The 21,356-nt window shown below is 55.4% G+C and overlaps 1 non-coding gene across 1 annotated transcript; it reads right to left on the reverse strand.

Moving 5' to 3' along the window:
• Positions 1–16,503: 16,503 nt before the first annotated feature.
• Positions 16,504–16,575, reverse strand: TRNAG-UCC (transfer RNA glycine (anticodon UCC)). Its single transcript has one exon. It is a non-coding gene; the product is annotated as a tRNA-Gly (tRNA).
• Positions 16,576–21,356: the final 4,781 nt, after the last annotated feature.

Raw genomic sequence — 21,356 nt, forward strand, 5'->3', positions numbered from 1 at the left:
CTGTGGTCGGAAGTGCGTGTAGGAGCTGCGGTTGCCTGTCAGCAGCCCTTGGTGGGAGCAGGGCAAGGGTGCTCCCTGGAGCCAGCTCCCCCTGCAGCAGTGCCCGGAGGAGGCTGGCTGAGCTGGGCTGGCTCTGGCAGCTGTGGGGGAGCAGCAGCAGCAGCAGCAGCAGCAGCAGCAGCAGCAGGAGGTCAGGATGTCCGCGCAGTCTAAGGCACTGCATTCAGGTTCCCGTCTCCCAGGGAGACATGGGTTCAAGTCCCGCTTGTGGCAGGCTCTTCTCTACGGGTGGCCTCCTTCATGGCTTCTCTCTCTTGGCCTCCTTCTCTCTCCTCTGGGGGTTCTGCTCAGCCTGCTGACTATGTCTTGCTGCAGTCCCAGCTCCTGAAGAAGAAGAAATGGGCATACCCATGTGGCCACCAGTTGCAGGTAGCTACGCCTAGAACAGAAATTCCACTTTTCCACTCTCCCCTGCAAAACTCACATTCTGCATGCCTCTCACCTAAAATGTGGATCATGGGACATTCTTCAAACATTCACCCACAAAATGCTCTCTCCCTGCTTCCACCTTATCCTCCAACAACTCTTCTGGTTGGAAGGCATTTCAGGCAGTCAGAGAGTGCATCCTCCTGCTCCAAGCAGGCTCACACCAGCTGATCAGTGCTCTGTCCTCTCGGGTCATAAAATACCTTGAGGACAGACATTTCACAGCCTCTCTGGACCCCTGTTCCCTTGCTTTGGCACCCTCTGGGTGATCCTTTTTGTTCCTCTAGCCAGTCACAAACTGCCTGTTCAATTTCTGACCGTCAGCTCTCATCTGCCAGCCATCTCAGTAGCCTCCTTGTAGGCACTGGGAGGCTCCTATTAGATCCCCGCAAAGCCTTTTCTTCTCCCAGCTAAGCACGCCTTGGGTCCTCAGCCTCTCCTCACAAGGCCAGAGCCCCCGGCCCCTGACTATCCTACGAATCCTCCGCTGAACTTGCTCCAGTTTATCATCACCTTTCCTTGGTTCCCCAGGTAGTCCTTTTTCCCCTTTTTTGGAGACTGGGGCAACTTTTCCCTCTCGTTAGTCACCTGGGAGCCCCTCTGCCCTCTGCTCCCGAAGCTGGAGGGCTCCTGAGATGCATCCTTCCCTCTTTCAGGCCCAGTGGCACATTCTATAGGTGCCAATCTAGGATGTGGCATTGACCAGCAGGATTTCAACCCACAAAGTTTCCCTGAGCTGGCGGTTCCTCACCAGCAAACGTGGACAGCACCAGTAGGAACAGGGGTAGGTGGGAGTAAAGGCCCACAAGTAAGAGGCCAACAGGGACATTGCAGGCTCTGGGGCATTTCTCTCCAACGCCGCTGACAGGACAGAGACAGCCTCACGCCATCCCACCACAGGTTGCCTGAGCACTGGTGGCATTTTTCGGAAGGACCGCAGTCAGGAAGTGTGAGCCATAGAAGAGGTCTTCCTGTGCACGTGGGAAGAGGAAGAGGGGACATGCACAAGGTGGTATGAGAGCATGCCGGAGCACGTGGTGATTGAGGGAGCTGCTGAGGGAGCCGGGCTTGTTCAGCCTGGAGAAGAGAAGGTGAGGGGGCACACCTGGCTGCAGTCTTCTGCTGTGTGAAGGGGGCTGTCTGGCTTGCCAAGGCCTGCCCTCAGCCAGACAGAGCTCGGGAGTGCAGGGCCCAGGAGCGGCCTGGCCTCCTGTGTGGGTCAGCCTGGCCTGAGCTGCAGCTCCCAGGTTCTGGGGAGCTCTGGGAGATCTCGGCTTCCCACTGAAGCTTGTAAGGGGGACACAAAGTGTCCTCCCTGCAGTGTCCCAAAGGGAGGAGCAGCATCGGAGGCTCCTGTCATGGGAGAGAGCAGGTTCTCCCTCTTCCTTGCAGAGCAGGTGGCTAACGGAAGGGGGAGAAGAACAAACCAGCACCAGTCTCCAGCTATGCTGCACAAAGTCTTTAATGAGAAGGAGCAACTGCAGTGGCACAGAACAGAGACCAAGAAACACGTCTGCAGGGTTCAGGGAGGCACGGAGAACGGCCCATTTCCCAACAACAAGCTCCAGGCAAAGCGCTTGCCTCTCCCCGTTCTGCTCTCCCTGCTGGCAATCCCAGCCCACCAAGAGCAGTCCCTAACTCCGGCACCCTCCCCCCCGTCAGCAGGAGGTTCAGCAAAGCAGAAGAGAACGAGCCCTTTCTCAAGGAGCCCAGAGCAAAGCAGAGCCAGAGGAGGCACGGCGAGGCCTGCCGTGCAGCGAGGAGCAGCGGGCACAGGTCCCTCCTGCCAGGTGGGATGCGGACACCCAGCCCATCTGCAAGCCGTGGCCACGCTCCTGCTGCTGCAGGGTCCCCGTCTTCCTTCCTGCTCCGAACGGGATGATCCGCCGGCTTCAGCAGTTCAGACTGCAGCGAGGGGGAGGCAGACACAGCCCTGACCCCCCAGACCAAGGGAGCCCCCAGAAGAGATGGGAACCCCCGCGGCGCTGAGGGAGCTCCCAACAGCAGCTGACAGAGAGGATCCCACAGCTGTGCTCTGAGGGAAAGAGGTGAGGATGGGGCCCGGCAGGGTCACCACCACCGGGGAGGCCTGGATGGCCACCGTCGAGTCGGCGCAGCGGGCGACACAGGGCTCACTGCAGCTGCTTGCAAGTGGGGTTGGGCCAGAAGCCCCACAGGGCGGTGGGAGACAGGGTCTGAAGCAAGACATCTCTCAGTGAGGGAGGCAAAGCTGAAACACAGAGCAAGGAGGGAGCACGAACCTCAGTATCAGTCTGTCTTTCTTTTCCTCAGCTCTCTCTGTGGACGCTCTTTGTTTTAAAAACACACACTGTGCCTACAGCTGCCACAGCACTCATCGTGCCCTCCGAGCTCCACAGCACAGGAAGGCTGACCCGCTTGTGGGATAGGAGCCAGCACAGGGGGTTTAAAGCACCTGTGGAAAGACTGATCATAGCCCATCTCCAGAACAAACGTTGCTGCATTGCAGAAGGCACTGGATGCGCTTGTCCGTTTGGTTAGAGACCACCTGCCTTAGGCAGTAATTCTGGTGGGCAGACCTCCTTGCAGCGGAGCCCCATTGACGCCGTTCTGCTTGAAAGAACCCCCTCTTCCCACCTCTCCCCAGCCACCTCCACCAAAAGGGCAAGAGGTGACAGCCCTTCAACAGTTCTATTGCAAGGCCAAGCTGAGGCAGCCCAAGTATCAGCCTGAGTAGCCACCATGACAGCAGCTCAGCCCACAGAGAAAGACGGAGCAGACTCAGGCTTACCTCGTTCCTCGAGGAAAGGGAGGCAAAAGAGGAGGATGCAGAGCCTGGAGCAGCACAGGCTTTTATGCTGTGTCCCGCGTGCCCCATGGGGCCCCAAACATTCCTCGCTCATGAAGCATCTAAACACCTAGTAGTTGCCGCTTGCCGAGGCCTCGCTGGTGATTAAGCCCTTGTCTCTTTCACTCAAAATGTTTTTCTCCCACTTCATACCACCTAGAATTGTAGAATGAAGCATAGAATGGTTTTGGGTTGGAAGGGCGCCTAAAGATCATCTAGTTCCAATGCCGTTGCCATGGGCAGGGATACCTTCCACTAGATCAGGTTGCTCAAAGCCCCATCCAGCCTGGCTTGAACACTGCCAGGGAGGGGGCAACCGCAACTTCTCTGGATGACTTGTTCCACTGTCTCACCACCCTCCCAGGAAAGAATTTCTTCCTAATACCTAATCTAAATCTACCCTCTTTCAGTTTTAAGCCATTACTCTTCGTCCTATCCCTGCACTCTCTGATAAAGAGTCCCTCCCCATCTTTGCTGAAGGTCTCTTGGGAACCTTCTCTTCTCTAGGCTAAACCACACCAGCTCTCTCAGCCTGTCCCCCTAGGGCAGGTGCTCCAACCCCTTGATCATCCTTGTGGCCCTCCTCTGCACCCACTCGAGGAGGTCCATCTCTTTCTTATGCTGGGCGCCCTGGAGCTGAACACGGTATTCCAGGTGTGGTCTCACGAGAGTGGTGTAGGGGGAGAATCACCTCCCTCGACCTGCTAGCCACGCTTCTTTTGATGCAGCCCAGGATATGACTGGCTTTCTGGGCCGCAAGCGTGCGCTGCCAGCTCATATTCAGTTTTTCATCTACCAGTACCCCCAAGTCCTTCCCCGCCCGGCTGCTCTCAATCCACTCATGGGCCAGCCTGTATCCATGTCTGGGATTGCCCCGCCCCACGTGCAGGACCTTGCACTTGGCCTTGTTGAACTTCATGAGATTCGCACGGGCCCACCTCTCTAGCCTGTCAAGGTCCCTCTGGATGGCATCCCTTCCCTCTAGAGTATCAACCACACCACTCAGCTTGGTGTCATCTGCAAACTTGCTGAGGGTGCACTCAATCCCACTGTCCATGTCCCCGACAAAGATGTTAAATAATACTGGTCCCAGTACGGACCCCTGAGGGACACCATTCATCACTGGTCTCCACCCGGACACTGAGCCGTGGACTGCAACTCTTTGAGTGTAACCATCCAGCCAGTTCCTTATCCACTGAGTGGTCCACCCGTCAAATTCATGTCTCTCCATTTTAGAGACGTGGACGTTGTGCGGGACAGTATCAAATGCTTCGCGCAAGTAGATGATGTCAGTCGCTCTTCCTTTATCCGCCAATGTGGTAACCCCGTCGTAGAGGGCCACTAAGTTTGTCAGGCACGATTTTCCCTTAGGAAAGCCATGCTGGCTGTCACCAATCACCTCTCTGATTCCCACATGCCTTAGCATAGTTTCCAGGAGGATCTGCTCCATGACCTTGCCGGGCACAGAGGTGAGACGGACCAGCCTGCAGTTCACCAGGTCGTCCTTTTTTCCCCTTTTTAAAAATGGGGGTTATGTTTCCCCTTTTCCAGTCGCTGGGAACTTCACCGGCCTGCCACAGCTTTTCAAATGTGATGGACAGTGGCTTAGCAGCTTCATCTGCCTGTTCCTTCAGGACCCTCGGATGCATCTCATCAGGTCCCATGGACTTGTGCACATTCAGGTTCCTTAGATGGTCTCGAACCTGATCTTCTCCTACAGTGGGTGGTACTTCATTCTCCCGGTCCCTGCCTTTGGATTCTGTGAATTGGGAGGCATGGCTCGAGCACTGGCTGGTGAAGACCGAGGCAAAAATGTTGTTGAGTACCTCAGCCTTCTCCATGTCGGTTATAGCTAGGTCTCCCAGTTCGTTCTTCAGAGCGGGGGGTGGGGTACAGCTTCTTTCACCTTCCTTTGTTGTCCTGTGTTCCTGAAGAAACCCTTCTTGCTATTTTTCACGTCCCTAGCCAAGTTCAGCTCCAGCTGTGCCTTGGTTTCCTGATCCCTTCCTTGCACTCCTGGGCCATTTCCCTACAAACTGCCCGGGATGGGTGTCCCTACCTCCACTGCCCATGCATTTTGGTTTTGTGTTTCAGTTTGGCTACGAGGTCTTGACTTAGCCAAGCTGGCCTGCTGCCTCCCCTGCCTGACTTCTTGCACGTTGGGACTGACAGCTCTAGCGCCCTAAGAAAAATGTCTTTCAATACCTCCCAGTTCTCGTTCGCTCCTTTATATCTGAGGGCAGTTTCCCAAGGCATCCCATGCACTAGCACCCTAAACAGCCAAACCTTACCCATCCTGTACCCCTCAAGACTGAGAATTGCACCAGGGCATGATCACTGCAGTCCAGGCTACCTCCAGTCTCGACCTCTTCTACTGAATTCTTCCGCACTAGTAAACAACACTTTGTTGTTGTTTAAACAGCAGGCTCTCCATCACCTGTACTAGGAAGTGGTCCTCAACACACTCCAGTAGTTTCCTGGACTGGTTGCAGTTCGCTGTGCCACTTTTCCATCAGATGTCTGGGTGGTCCAGATCAGTCCCCTATCAGGATCACGACCTGTGAGCGTGAGCCTTCCTAGCGCTGAAATGATTCGTCTGTGTCCCAGATTCATAAGGCCAATTAACTCGGAGGTCTCAGGCTAGTGTGGAGGAAGATTTTAAGTGGGTTTGTGTCATACGGATTGCCATTGTCACGTTGCCCTCTTCATGGCGAGTGTGGCCACCAGTCGCGGTGAAATTCAGCTATGAGCTCGCGAGTGCTTTCCGTGCAGGCACTCAAGCTAATCCTAAGAGACGTTTCTCCAATGGGTCATCGTAGACACACAGGAGACAGTGGGTAAGTTCAGGCAGAAGGTCAAGACTGCACAATCCCATACGGGAGAAGAGACGCACCTCTCCAGGCACCTAGCAAAGCTCAGTGGCAAAGAAGGATCATTGTGGGCTGGAGGGAAGCCCCTTGCGGGCAGGACTGAAGGCCACGAGGACCTTGCTTACAGTCATCAGGCTCTGCCACAGCCTGTTTTCCTGTTTTTTCTGCCCACAAGCCCAGGGAACAACGGCAGATGCTTAGCGATGAAGAGCAGACCAGAGGGTCAGGCGGGTCTCTTTCAAGTGACTTCTCCCTAGGCTCTCCATTGCCATGTCCCTTGATGACTTGGCCAGGCCCTCACGCTTCTTCCAACCAGGGGTCTGGGCCCAGCTTGGGAAGTGGAGAACCTGCTGGAAACAGGCAAATCAAGGCGTAGGAGGGTGATCAGAGAGGTGCCCGCATCCTTCCCTGAAAGAGACCCACACCCAAATTGACCTGTTTTGCTCAGCACGGTCACCCCAGAGGCCAAAGCCCTGGATGGCCTGCTTTTGAGGAGAGGCGCAGGGCAGGGAGCCAAAAGCTCATGGCCCTTTTTCCTGGGTCAGGCATGGGGTGGCCCCATTCCACGCATTTCAAACTATAAAGGGACGTGGGATCAGTCTCCCAGAGCACCTGGGAGTCATCGTGATGTGGAAGAGTTGGGGAAACCCCTGAACTCCAGGCAAACATGAGTCACCCTGCTGCGGACTTCAGTGGACACCGTGCCCTGGTCTCAGGCATGCCAGGGATTACCAGAGCTCATAGCCTCATTCCTCCCAAAGTGCCGCTTTCCTCAAGGGCATTTCCACACATTGTAGCACCATTTCTGAAACAACTGGTGCTTCTGTGCAATCTCGTGCCACTGCTGCCTTCCAAGGCATTGCCTTTCAGTGGCTCATCAAGGGCCCGTGAGACTCAGTGCACCTCAGAATAACGAAGGTTAGAAGGGACCTCTGGAGGTTCTCTGGGACCCAGACTTCCTGCCCCGAGCAGACTAAGCTTCCCATTTACCTCAGGAAGCTCTGGGCCTTGCCCCATTGACTTGTGAACACCGCCACTGTCAGAGAGCTCACTGCCTCTTGGGCAGCTCTTGCAGGGCTGCACTGTGCCCCCTGTCACTTCTTCTCCCCCAAAGACAGCTGGCATTTCCCTTGTTGCAACTTGTTAGTGTCGATCTTGCCTTTTTGCAGTGCACCTCTCTGGAGAGACTGGCTCCATCCTTACACAGCCTGCTGTAGCTGTTGGGAGAATGCAGTTCTTCACTTGCCTGGAATTTTCCTCTCACTGGCCCATCTGCTACTCAGGTACCAGGGACCTTGCAGGCAGCATCCAAGCTGCTGGCCTAGCAGGCAATTAGGCAGAAGGGAACTTACAAGCACATAGCCCAAAATGTGCATGCTGCTGCTTATCAGGAACACAAGCACCTAGCACAAGCCTTGTTCCTGCAGATGGCCTGCGGAACCAGAGGTGACAACATCCAAGGAGGAGTCTCTGGTGACAACCAGAGGAGTCAACATCCAAGCCACGTTCTGGCTTCTGGCCAATCAGGTACTCAGGTAGCAGGGAGCTCCCTTGCAGATAGATACCCATGCCGTCCTCCTGCTGCCAGCTTGTGAAGCACTCAGACAAGGAGGACTTCTGGAAGAGGCCACTCTGGATTGTCTTTGCAAGGTGACGGCAATTGGCAGAGGTTCCTGAGGCCTGAAAGAAAGTCAGTGTCACTCCTATCTTCCAGAAGGGCACAAAGGAGGACCTGGGGAACTGCAGGCTGGCCAGCCTCACCTCGATCCCTGGGAATGGGAAGGAGCAAGTCATCCTGGAAACCCTTTCCAGACACATGAAGAACATGAAGCCCGTTTCTGTGTGACTGTGCTCTCCTCTTTTTGGGTGTGGGTGTGGGGGTGTGTGTGTGTGTGTGTGTGGGTGTGTGTGTGTGTGTGTTTGTGTGTGTGTGTGAGGTGTTGGCCAGGAAACTTCAGCTTGCATCAAACCAAAATGGGGCACACCAGTCCGAATGTGGCCTCTGCAGTGCCGAGGGAAGGGCAACGATCCTTCCCCTCAGCTTTCATCCATGAGCTTGTGTTAGAAGGGAGCTTTCGAGATGACCCCCTCCAACCATGTGTCCACCAAACAGGCACGCTTTCACCTGAGCAGGAGCTTGAGGCATGGTCCCCATCCTACCAGCCAGGAGCTCTCACAGCTGAGCCTCCCAGGCCCACAAGTGGGCCACCAGAAGATGACAGTGAGGGTGCCAGCGCTGGTGAGAAGATTCCAGGGTTATGGGGTAATGTCTGGTGGTGGACAGGAGGTAACTATAGGATTAGGCGTGAAGGCTTCCTTTGCGATTTGCAGTGAAAGCTGTGAGCCAGACTCTTCTCTTAGAAGAGGGCACTGCAAAAGGGCAAGAGGCAACAATCACAAGTTGGAACAAGGGAAATGCCAGCTGTCTTTGTGGGTAAAGAACTGACAGGGGGCACGGTGTAGTCCTGGAAGGGCTGCTCAAGAGACAGTGACCGCTCCGACAGTGGTGGTGTTCAGAGGTTGACGGGAGCCTTCTGAGGTAACTGGGGAGCTTGGTCTGCTCAGACCAGGAGGCTGGCCAGAAGAACCTCCAGAAGTACCATCCCTCCCGCATTATTCTGGGGTGCACTGAGTCTCATGGGCCCTTGAGCAGCCACCAGAAGGCAGTGCCTTGGAAGGCAGCAGTGGCACGAGATTGCACAGAAGCACCAGTCGTTTCAGGAACGGTGCTAGGACCTGAGGAAACGCCCTTGAGGAAAGTGGCACTTTGGGGCTATGAGCTCTGGTATCCCTGGCATGCCTGAGACCAGGGCACGGTGTCCACTGAAGTCCGCAGCAGGGTGACTCATGTTTGCCTGGAGTTCAGGGGTTTCCCCAACTCTTCCACATCACGATGACTCCCAGGTGCTCTGGGAGACTGATCCCACGTCCCTTTATAGTTTGAAATGCGTGGAATGGGGCCACCCCATGCCTGACCCAGGAAAAAGGGCCATGAGCTTTTGGCTCCCTGCCCTGCGCCTCTCCTCAAAAGCAGGCCATCCAGGGCTTTGGCCTCTGGGGTGACCGTGCTGAGCAAAACAGGTCAATTTGGGTGTGGGTCTCTTTCAGGGAAGGATGCGGGCACCTCTCTGATCACCCTCCTACGCCTTGATTTGCCTGTTTCCAGCAGGTTCTCCACTTCCCAAGCTGGGCCCAGACCCCTGGTTGGAAGAAGCGTGAGGGCCTGGCCAAGTCATCAAGGGACATGGCAATGGAGAGCCTAGGGAGAAGTCACTTGAAAGAGACCCGCCTGACCCTCTGGTCTGCTCTTCATCGCTAAGCATCTGCCGTTGTTCCCTGGGCTTGTGGGCAGAAAAAACAGGAAAACAGGCTGTGGCAGAGCCTGATGACTGTAAGCAAGGTCCTCGTGGCCTTCAGTCCTGCCCGCAAGGGGCTTCCCTCCAGCCCACAATGATCCTTCTTTGCCACTGAGCTTTGCTAGGTGCCTGGAGAGGTGCGTCTCTTCTCCCGTATGGGATTGTGCAGTCTTGACCTTCTGCCTGAACTTACCCACTGTCTCCTGTGTGTCTACGATGACCCATTGGAGAAACGTCTCTTAGGATTAGCTTGAGTGCCTGCACGGAAAGCACTCGCGAGCTCATAGCTGAATTTCACCGCGACTGGTGGCCACACTCGCCATGAAGAGGGCAACGTGACAATGGCAATCCGTATGACACAAACCCACTTAAAATCTTCCTCCACACTAGCCTGAGACCTCCGAGTTAATTGGCCTTATGAATCTGGGACACAGACGAATCATTTCAGCGCTAGGAAGGCTCACGCTCACAGGTCGTGATCCTGATAGGGGACTGATCTGGACCACCCAGACATCTGATGGAAAAGTGGCACAGCGAACTGCAACCAGTCCAGGAAACTACTGGAGTGTGTTGAGGACCACTTCCTAGTACAGGTGATGGAGAGCCTGCTGTTTAAACAACAACAAAGTGTTGTTTACTAGTGCGGAAGAATTCAGTAGAAGAGGTCGAGACTGGAGGTAGCCTGGACTGCAGTGATCATGCCCTGGTGCAATTCTCAGTCTTGAGGGGTGCAGGATGGGTAAGGTTTGGCTGTTTAGGGTGCTAGTGCATGGGATGCCTTGGGAAACTGCCCTCAGATATAAAGGAGCGAACGAGAACTGGGAGGTATTGAAAGACATTTTTCTTAGGGCGCTAGAGCTGTCAGTCCCAACGTGCAAGAAGTCAGGCAGGGGAGGCAGCAGGCCAGCTTGGCTAAGTCAAGACCTCGTAGCCAAACTGAAACACAAAACCAAAATGCATGGGCAGTGGAGGTAGGGACACCCATCCCGGGCAGTTTATAGGGAAATGGCCCAGGAGTGCAAGGAAGGGATCAGGAAACCAAGGCACAGCTGGAGCTGAACTTGGCTAGGGACGTGAAAAATAGCAAGAAGGGTTTCTTCAGGAACACAGGACAACAAAGGAAGGTGAAAGAAGCTGTACCCCACCCCCGTTCTGAAGAACGAACTGGGAGACCTAGCTATAACCGACATGGAGAAGGCTGAGGTACTCAACAACATTTTTGCCTCGGTCTTCACCAGCCAGTGCTCGAGCCATGCCTCCCAATTCACAGAATCCAAAGGCAGGGACCGGGAGAATGAAGTACCACCCACTGTAGGAGAAGATCAGGTTCGAGACCATCTAAGGAACCTGAATGTGCACAAGTCCATGGGACCTGATGAGATGCATCCGAGGGTCCTGAAGGAACAGGCAGATGAAGCTGCTAAGCCACTGTCCATCACATTTGAAAAGTTGTGGCAGGCCGGTGAAGTTCCCAGCGACTGGAAAAGGGGAAACATAACCCCCATTTTTAAAAAGGGGAAAAAAGGACGACCTGGTGAACTGCAGGCTGGTCCGTCTCACCTCTGTGCCCGGCAAGGTCATGGAGCAGATCCTCCTGGAAACTATGCTAAGGCATGTGGGAATCAGAGAGGTGATTGGTGACAGCCAGCATGGCTTTCCTAAGGGAAAATCGTGCCTGACAAACTTAGTGGCCCTCTACGACGGGGTTACCACATTGGCGGATAAAGGAAGAGCGACTGACATCATCTACTTGCGCGAAGCATTTGATACTGTCCCGCACAACGTCCACGTCTCTAAAATGGAGAGACATGAATTTGACGGGTGGACCACTCAGTGGATAAGGAACTGGCTGGATGGTTACACTCAAAGAGTTGCAGTCCACGGCTCAGTGTCCGGGTGGAGACCAGTGATGAATGGTGTCCCTCAGGGGTCCGTACTGGGACCAGTATTATTTAACATCTTTGTCGGGGACATGGACAGTGGGATTGAGTGCACCCTCAGCAAGTTTGCAGATGACACCAAGCTGAGTGGTGTGGTTGATGCTCTAGAGGGAAGGGATGCCATCCAGAGGGACCTTGACAGGCTAGAGAGGTGGGCCCGTGCGAATCTCATGAAGTTCAACAAGGCCAAGTGCAAGGTCCTGCACGTGGGGCGGGGCAATCCCAGACATGGATACAGGCTGGCCCATGAGTGGATTGAGAGCAGCCGGGCGGGGAAGGACTTGGGGGTACTGGTAGATGAAAAACTGAATATGAGCTGGCAGCGCACGCTTGCGGCCCAGAAAGCCAGTCATATCCTGGGCTGCATCAAAAGAAGCGTGGCTAGCAGGTCGAGGGAGGTGATTCTGCCCCCTACACCACTCTCGTGAGACCACACCTGGAATACCGTGTTCAGCTCCAGGGCGCCCAGCATAAGAAAGAGATGGACCTCCTCGAGTGGGTGCAGAGGAGGGCCACAAGGATGATCAAGGGGTTGGAGCACCTGCCCTAGGGGGACAGGCTGAGAGAGCTGGTGTGGTTTAGCCTAGAGAAGAGAAGGTTCCCAAGAGACCTTCAGCAAAGATGGGGAGGGACTCTTTATCAGAGAGTGCAGGGATAGGACGAAGAGTAATGGCTTAAAACTGAAAGAGGGTAGATTTAGATTAGGTATTAGGAAGAAATTCTTTCCTGGGAGGGTGGTGAGACAGTGGAACAAGTCATCCAGAGAAGTTGCGGTTGCCCCCTCCCTGGCAGTGTTCAAGCCAGGCTGGATGGGGCTTTGAGCAACCTGATCTAGTGGAAGGTATCCCTGCCCATGGCAACGGCATTGGAACTAGATGATCTTTAGGCGCCCTTCCAACCCAAAACCATTCTATGCTTCATTCTACAATTCTAGGTGGTATGAAGTGGGAGAAAAACATTTTGAGTGAAAGAGACAAGGGCTTAATCACCAGCGAGGCCTCGGCAAGCGGCAACTACTAGGTGTTTAGATGCTTCATGAGCGAGGAATGTTTGGGGCCCCATGGGGCACGCGGGACACAGCATAAAAGCCTGTGCTGCTCCAGGCTCTGCATCCTCCTCTTTTGCCTCCCTTTCCTCGAGGAACGAGGTAAGCCTGAGTCTGCTCCGTCTTTCTCTGTGGGCTGAGCTGCTGTCATGGTGGCTACTCAGGCTGATACTTGGGCTGCCTCAGCTTGGCCTTGCAATAGAACTGTTGAAGGGCTGTCACCTCTTGCCCTTTTGGTGGAGGTGGCTGGGGAGAGGTGGGAAGAGGGGGTTCTTTCAAGCAGAACGGCGTCAATGGGGCTCCGCTGCAAGGAGGTCTGCCCACCAGAATTACTGCCTAAGGCAGGTGGTCTCTAACCAAACGGACAAGCGCATCCAGTGCCTTCTGCAATGCAGCAACGTTTGTTCTGGAGATGGGCTATGATCAGTCTTTCCACAGGTGCTTTAAACCCCCTGTGCTGGCTCCTATCCCACAAGCGGGTCAGCCTTCCTGTGCTGTGGAGCTCGGAGGGCACGATGAGTGCTGTGGCAGCTGTAGGCACAGTGTGTGTTTTTAAAACAAAGAGCGTCCACAGAGAGAGCTGAGGAAAAGAAAGACAGACTGATACTGAGGTTCGTGCTCCCTCCTTGCTCTGTGTTTCAGCTTTGCCTCCCTCACTGAGAGATGTCTTGCTTCAGACCCTGTCTCCCACCGCCCTGTGGGGCTTCTGGCCCAACCCCACTTGCAAGCAGCTGCAGTGAGCCCTGTGTCGCCCGCTGCGCCGACTCGACGGTGGCCATCCAGGCCTCCCCGGTGGTGGTGACCCTGCCGGGCCCCATCCTCACCTCTTTCCCTCAGAGCACAGCTGTGGGATCCTCTCTGTCAGCTGCTGTTGGGAGCTCCCTCAGCGCCGCGGGGGTTCCCATCTCTTCTGGGGGCTCCCTTGGTCTGGGGGGGTCAGGGCTGTGTCTGCCTCCCCCTCGCTGCAGTCTGAACTGCTGAAGCCGGCGGATCATCCCGTTCGGAGCAGGAAGGAAGACGGGGACCCTGCAGCAGCAGGAGCGTGGCCACGGCTTGCAGATGGGCTGGGTGTCCGCATCCCACCTGGCAGGAGGGACCTGTGCCCGCTGCTCCTCGCTGCACGGCAGGCCTCGCCGTGCCTCCTCTGGCTCTGCTTTGCTCTGGGCTCCTTGAGAAAGGGCTCGTTCTCTTCTGCTTTGCTGAACCTCCTGCTGACGGGGGGGAGGGTGCCGGAGTTAGGGACTGCTCTTGGTGGGCTGGGATTGCCAGCAGCGAGAGCAGAACGGGGAGAGGCAAGCGCTTTGCCTGGAGCTTGTTGTTGGGAAATGGGCCGTTCTCCGTGCCTCCCTGAACCCTGCAGACGTGTTTCTTGGTCTCTGTTCTGTGCCACTGCAGTTGCTCCTTCTCATTAAAGACTTTGTGCAGCATAGCTGGAGACTGGTGCTGGTTTGTTCTTCTCCCCCTTCCGTTAGCCACCTGCTCTGCAAGGAAGAGGGAGAACCTGCTCTCTCCCATGACAGGAGCCTCCGATGCTGCTCCTCCCTTTGGGACACTGCAGGGAGGACACTTTGTGTCCCCCTTACAAGCTTCAGTGGGAAGCCGAGATCTCCCAGAGCTCCCCAGAACCTGGGAGCTGCAGCTCAGGCCAGGCTGACCCACACAGGAGGCCAGGCCGCTCCTGGGCCCTGCACTCCCGAGCTCTGTCTGGCTGAGGGCAGGCCTTGGCAAGCCAGACAGCCCCCTTCACACAGCAGAAGACTGCAGCCAGGTGTGCCCCCTCACCTTCTCTTCTCCAGGCTGAACAAGCCCGGCTCCCTCAGCAGCTCCCTCAATCACCACGTGCTCCGGCATGCTCTCATACCACCTTGTGCATGTCCCCTCTTCCTCTTCCCACGTGCACAGGAAGACCTCTTCTATGGCTCACACTTCCTGACTGCGGTCCTTCCGAAAAATGCCACCAGTGCTCAGGCAACCTGTGGTGGGATGGCGTGAGGCTGTCTCTGTCCTGTCAGCGGCGTTGGAGAGAAATGCCCCAGAGCCTGCAATGTCCCTGTTGGCCTCTTACTTGTGGGCCTTTACTCCCACCTACCCCTGTTCCTACTGGTGCTGTCCACGTTTGCTGGTGAGGAACCGCCAGCTCAGGGAAACTTTGTGGGTTGAAATCCTGCTGGTCAATGCCACATCCTAGATTGGCACCTATAGAATGTGCCACTGGGCCTGAAAGAGGGAAGGATGCATCTCAGGAGCCCTCCAGCTTCGGGAGCAGAGGGCAGAGGGGCTCCCAGGTGACTAACGAGAGGGAAAAGTTGCCCCAGTCTCCAAAAAAGGGGAAAAAGGACTACCTGGGGAACCAAGGAAAGGTGATGATAAACTGGAGCAAGTTCAGCGGAGGATTCGTAGGATAGTCAGGGGCCGGGGGCTCTGGCCTTGTGAGGAGAGGCTGAGGACCCAAGGCGTGCTTAGCTGGGAGAAGAAAAGGCTTTGCGGGGATCTAATAGGAGCCTCCCAGTGCCTACAAGGAGGCTACTGAGATGGCTGGCAGATGAGAGCTGACGGTCAGAAATTGAACAGGCAGTTTGTGACTGGCTAGAGGAACAAAAAGGATCACCCAGAGGGTGCCAAAGCAAGGGAACAGGGGTCCAGAGAGGCTGTGAAATGTCTGTCCTCAAGGTATTTTATGACCCGAGAGGACAGAGCACTGATCAGCTGGTGTGAGCCTGCTTGGAGCAGGAGGATGCACTCTCTGACTGCCTGAAATGCCTTCCAACCAGAAGAGTTGTTGGAGGATAAGGTGGAAGCAGGGAGAGAGCATTTTGTGGGTGAATGTTTGAAGAATGTCCCATGATCCACATTTTAGGTGAGAGGCATGCAGAATGTGAGTTTTGCAGGGGAGAGTGGAAAAGTGGAATTTCTGTTCTAGGCGTAGCTACCTGCAACTGGTGGCCACATGGGTATGCCCATTTCTTCTTCTTCAGGAGCTGGGACTGCAGCAAGACATAGTCAGCAGGCTGAGCAGAACCCCCAGAGGAGAGAGAAGGAGGCCAAGAGAGAGAAGCCATGAAGGAGGCCACCCGTAGAGAAGAGCCTGCCACAAGCGGGACTTGAACCCATGTCTCCCTGGGAGACGGGAACCTGAATGCAGTGCCTTAGACTGCGCGGACATCCTGACCTCCTGCTGCTGCTGCTGCTGCTGCTGCTGCTGCTGCTGCTCCCCCACAGCTGCCAGAGCCAGCCCAGCTCAGCCAGCCTCCTCCGGGCACTGCTGCAGGGGGAGCTGGCTCCAGGGAGCACCCTTGCCCTGCTCCCACCAAGGGCTGCTGACAGGCAACCGCAGCTCCTACACGCACTTCCGACCACAGAGTACCCAGCACGGGGACAGCGTCAGTGTGTGGGAAAGGGGCTGGAGGGTCAAGGAGAAAGGACAGGAGATGCGCCGAGGGCTGAGCAATGGCTGAGCTCCGGTTCCTGTGGGGAAGCGGCTCGCTTACTGCCCATGGTGCAGAGGAAGGAGGGCACAGCTCTGTCTGGGACTTGTTGAGCTTCACGGAAGGAGCTAGACTGCAAGGCATCTCAGCAGGTCACTAGTCCAAATGCCTGCTCAAAGCAGGGCTAGCCCCAAAGCTAGAGCAGGCTGCTCAGTGCCTGAGCCCCATTGAAACTTGAGTGGGATACCCCGGCACGGAGAATCCCACAGTTCTCTGGGCACCTGCTCCAGTGCTTCAACGCTCCCTGAGAATCTCTGCATGGTGCAGAGCAGCCCCCTCAGCCTGCTTTTGCCAAGGCGGGCCTTGCTAAAAGCCCGGCCTGTGTCTGCTGGGCTAGGAGGTGCCCAGAGGCCTGGCCATGAGGCAAGGCTGCAGGGGGAGTCAAGGGGAGCGGCTCGACCACCCTACGGCAGCTGCACTTGCTGAGGGAAGCTGGGCTCTTTTGGCGCAGGAGAGGCAAGGCCCTGTGGAGCCCCGCTGAAGAAAAGTTTCCCTGCGTTGGCCAGGAATCGAACCCGGGTCAACTGCTTGGAAGGCAGCTATGCTCACCACTATACCACCAACGCACCTCCAGCAGCCCACATCCAGCGTGCGTGTGGGGGTGCGGGTGGGGGTGTGCGCGCACGCTTCTCTGTGTGTGAGATGTTGGCTAGGGAAACGCGAGCTGCTGCGTGCTGGTAATGGTGCCGCTCCCCATCGGCGTTTATGCGTGTGCCAGCTGTGCATGCCCTGTGCAAGCGTACCTGTGTTTGTGTGTATGTACCTGTGGTGGTTTAAGCACAGACGAACACCCACCCACCCACTTGCTCACGCCTTTCCCCACCCTCGGGGGATGCAGAGCCCTGAAAACAGGATGAGAAAACTCATGGGTCAAGATAAACACAGGGACAAGGCCTAGCAAAAATTGTTGCAGGTGAATCAGGCTTGGTTTGGGGACAATTAATTTCTTGCCAATCAAGACAGATTCACGCAGTGAGAAACAACAAGACAAACCTAAAACAGCGCCTTTCCTCTCCCCTGTCCCGGGCTCAACTTGACTCCTTCACACCACACTCCTTTAGCTGCCCAAGTGGCATGCTGATGGCTCAGCTGTGTCGTGCGTTGGGTCCACTGTGGAGCTGGAACTGGCTGTGTCTGACACAGGGCAGCCCCTTACCTTGTCTCACAGGGGCCACCCTGCAGCACCCCCTCTCCCCTCCACTACCAACACCTAGGCACATATAGCCAATACGGTGCCCTTTGGGAATACCGTAGGGCATAACATTGAGCTAACACAGGTCTCCCTCTGCCCCAGACAGAGGCACATTCACGCTGTCCCAGGCTAACGTGTGCTGGCATAATGTGCCCTTTGGTTGAATTAAAAAGGCACAGCAACTAGCCTGGATTTCTTCTTAGGCACCGGATATGTCCATATCTTGTACACTTGCCTAGTGTACATCAGCTCGGCAATCGGTGAGTGAAAAGCGGGCAATGCTAGGGTAACGATTCTCTACCCTGTCGTATAATGTGCAAGTAGGCCAGGTGGATCGTTTCTAGCAGAGGTTTCTTGGCCTATATAACTTGGTTGGATACGAGCATCTGCCACATGCCACGCTGCATGCCCATAAGTAATTTGTTTTGCAGGACTCTACCCATTACCTGTTCCTGGGCTGACAGCCATTTCTTGACCCCGTCCTACCCACCTGCTCTCAGGCAGACCTGTGGTTGGCTGTCAGGACCAGCCAACCCTACCCGTGTGCCCAGAAGCCCATCTGGAAAGGCAGCCCCCACTCTCTACATACAGGGAAGAGGCAACTTTTGACAGCGTCATTCCCCGTGGGTTCTCATATTGCTCTGTGATTGCCTGACAACCATTTTGGACACCATCATGCCTGCGTGTTCTCAGTGGCACTCTGTTCTGTGCCACTGCATTTGCTCCTTCTCATTAAAGACTTTGTGCAGCGTAGCTGGAGACTGGTGCTGGTTTGTTCTTCTCCCCCCTCAGCTAGCCACCTGCTCTGCAAGGAAGAGCAACTGGACTCTGTCCCGAGCTCTACCGCCAGTTGAGGGTGGAGCTCCAATGCACCAAAAATAAGCAAGCGGGCAAGAGAAAGACCAAAAAGCCTCGGGAAATGGAGTGTGAGTCTGTAACCCAGTCATCACGGCCCTGTGGTATCTCTGAGCGTCACCCTTGAGTACCACCATGGAAAGCATTCAAGAGCTAACATAATTTCTTCTGCCAGTGCACCCAGTGTGTCTTGCACGTACGCTCAGGAAGCAGTGACTTTTCACTGCCTGCCCTGAGTACCCCCTGACAGAGGACAGAAGCAGGCTTATGAACTGGGCAGAGGTGACAACACTTCTGAGGCCGCAGGAAATAACGGACACGCGTGCTCAGCTGAGTTGTGGAGGGTGCCTTCAGAAACATGCTGGGACAACTTGCCTTTCTGAGCCTGAATCTCAGCCAGAGCCCTGGCATTTGGAAGTCAGGTTTTATAGCTCCTTTCCTTTTGGTGATGCACCTTGCTGCTCACAGTTGTTTTGGAGGAAAAAGCACCTAAGCTGCTCAGCAGTAAACCAAGGCCCCCTACATGCAAGCGTGCAGCGAAGCACAAAGCGAGATCCAGTGTCGCTGCTTAGTCTCCCAGATGATGCATTACTCTCCTCAACACTGCGCCACCAAAGCCTCTCAGCAGTCATTGCTGCTTAAGGTGCATCGGCTCTGGGGCAGGTGCACGTCTTCCCCTGACTGAATGCTGTTGCTTCCGCTTTCTCTCTTGGACTAATCTGCTTCCGGAAGCAAGTGGAAAGCCTTCTGCAAAGTTTCCTTCCTCTGCAGGAGACCTGGACATCGGCATGCCAGGTGCCTTCATAGGGACTCCATGGGTGTCGCTGTGTGGCTGATTCCACCTCCTGCACAGCTAGGGCTCTGTCCGCCCTGCCAAAGGGACACTGAGGTGATCAAGGACTTGGCTCATCTGTCATACAAGGACAGGCTGGGAGAGCTGGGGTTGGTTAGCCTGGGGAAGGGAAGGCTGAGGTGGCATCTTAGGCGTCTGTCTAAACAGCTGGGATGGGAGGGTGGACAGGCAGAGTAAAGAAGAGAGCGCCATCCTTTTGTCAGTGGTGCCCAGTGAGAGGGCAAGAGGCGATGGACAGAGGTGGAAATACAAGAAATGTCACACATAGTAACCCTGTTTTACTGTGAGGGTGGTCAGTGTCCCCACTGGTCAGATGTGAATGTTAATACAGACCTTTTGATAGGTCCTCTCAATTGTTGTTCGCAATCTTCATATGAAAAACAGCCATTGCAATTCGCCGTTTCATTGGTGCTGTGGAAATAAACTCAGGGGATGGGTACGGAGTGGAAAGGAGGAAAGCGCTGGTTTTCAGGTCTGGACGTAGGCAGTGTGACTGCAAGGTGGGGTTAGGGTGGGCATTTCAGTAGGGAACGGAGCAGGCGCAGCCACGATCCCCCTCTTTGTAGTTCCACCGACTTGTAGCATTGCTGACGACAGAGTGCGAGTCTGTAAATACTGTGCTAACACAACCCCCCCCATACAACCCTGAGAGCACAGCAAAGAACGTTGTTTTTTTCTTTAAGCAACCTTGGAATCGGAGGCTTAGGAAGCTTCGTCCCCTTCAGGTAGAAAGTCTTGTTGAGAGAGGCTCCTTGTGTTTCCCTCGGCCCACAGGCCATAAGCTGCGAAAAAAATGAGGGTGCCTCAGTTCTCAGCTACCAGGAATATCATTAAACCCAGTTCCAGTAACCTTCAGGATGTCTCTGCAATGCCGGATCCTGGACGGGGTAGGTCAGCATCTCCAGGGTGACTTCAGATCAGACAGACAGGCCTTTGAGCCAATAGACCTCCTCCCACCGCACTCCAAAATTGCATAGGTGGCCTCATGAAGCACAGTCTGTGCCCTGGTGACTACCTAGGCATTGTTGATCTTCATTTGTACCCTGCCACAGCAGCATGCTTTTCCTGCCAGTTGCAGCTAGCAGCACCACCAGTTCCAGGACTAAAATGCCTCTCTCCTGGCTCCTGCACCAGCACCGCAGTCTGAAGCCCAGCCTGCAGCCCTCCCTGCAGGCAGAAAGCACAGGTCTCAGTTGGTCTCAAGGCTACAGGGAGGCGAGGGGAATGGCTTGAACCCTCAGGGGAAAGCTGGGTGGTATTTCAGCAGGAGAGGCTACCTGCAGAAGATATAAGGCACCCTGGAGCCAGGCTGAAGAGACGTCTGCCAGCATTGGCCAGGAATAGAAACGGGATCCACTGCTTGGAAGGCAGCTCCGCTCAGCACTATACCACCAACGCACCTGTGGGCAGCGCTGCCTCCTGCTCCTCCAGATCAGAGCCTGGCCTGCCTCCTGCTCCTCCACTTCACACATTGGCTGACCTCCTCCTTCCAGCACCACCCGCCCCCACTTCCTCAAGTCACTCCTCATGCTCAGCCTCTCGACTGCAGCCACCTCCTACCCTTGCTCTGCATGCAGACACGCACTGCCACATGTACTACCTCCGTACCAACTACTCAACGCCATTTCCCAATAAGTCCTGCTCCAGAGCCAAAAGGGAACAGGAGCTACTTTCATCTAGTGATGGAAATGATCAGTTTTGCAGGCCGCTTGGTATTTTAGTCCATGTTCAGGAACTGGACAATGCTGGCCGGAGCTGGAAAAAGACCTAGACACTCCTGTTCCACAAAAACAAAGTCTCTCCTATCTCCCTTTAAGTCATCCACACCTCCCATTTATTCTCCCTTTCCCATCCACACTTTTCCTCAGCCAGGCTCCACCTTGCCCTTTCCATAGATCTCTCCCACTCTTGCAAACCGTTCCCTCTACACACCCACAACCTGCACGGCAGTTGTGGGTTTTGTTCAAGGGTTGACACCACCTTACGTCCCCAAGAGGCTGGAGGTGTTGCCAGGAGGTCACCATCTTCCCTGCAGGAGCGTCTCCACCCTAGTGCTCACAGCAGGCTTGGAGTCCCCCTCAGATAAATTTGAGAAGCAAGGCGGGGTCTAATAGCCCACCCCACAGTCACGGCCATCCCTGGTTGCCTCCACACAGCAGCCTTCATTTCTTCCCTGGGAGCAGATGAGATGCCGTCTTGGGAGCGAAAACATCCCCCGTGGCAGGATATCCCAGATGCCCGGCTGAGGACAAGGCGCTGGGAGCTGCAGCTGTAGCCCCTGGGGTTACGCCCCTCAAGGGCTCTGGAAGCCTGGCACCAGGTGCCCGTCATGCTCAGTGGAGGTCTGAACCGCAGGGCTTTGCATGAGGCCTGGCCTTGAAACTGCCAGGGAGGCAGGCGTCGTTGCAGAGGGCCTATGATCAGCAGGTCAGAGAGGGCTGGAGCAG

Source organism: Nipponia nippon, unplaced genomic scaffold (assembly GCF_047370975.1).
Source record: "Nipponia nippon isolate SJK-2023a ecotype South Korea unplaced genomic scaffold, ASM4737097v1 scaffold_9, whole genome shotgun sequence".
Taxonomy (NCBI): domain Eukaryota; kingdom Metazoa; phylum Chordata; class Aves; order Pelecaniformes; family Threskiornithidae; genus Nipponia; species Nipponia nippon.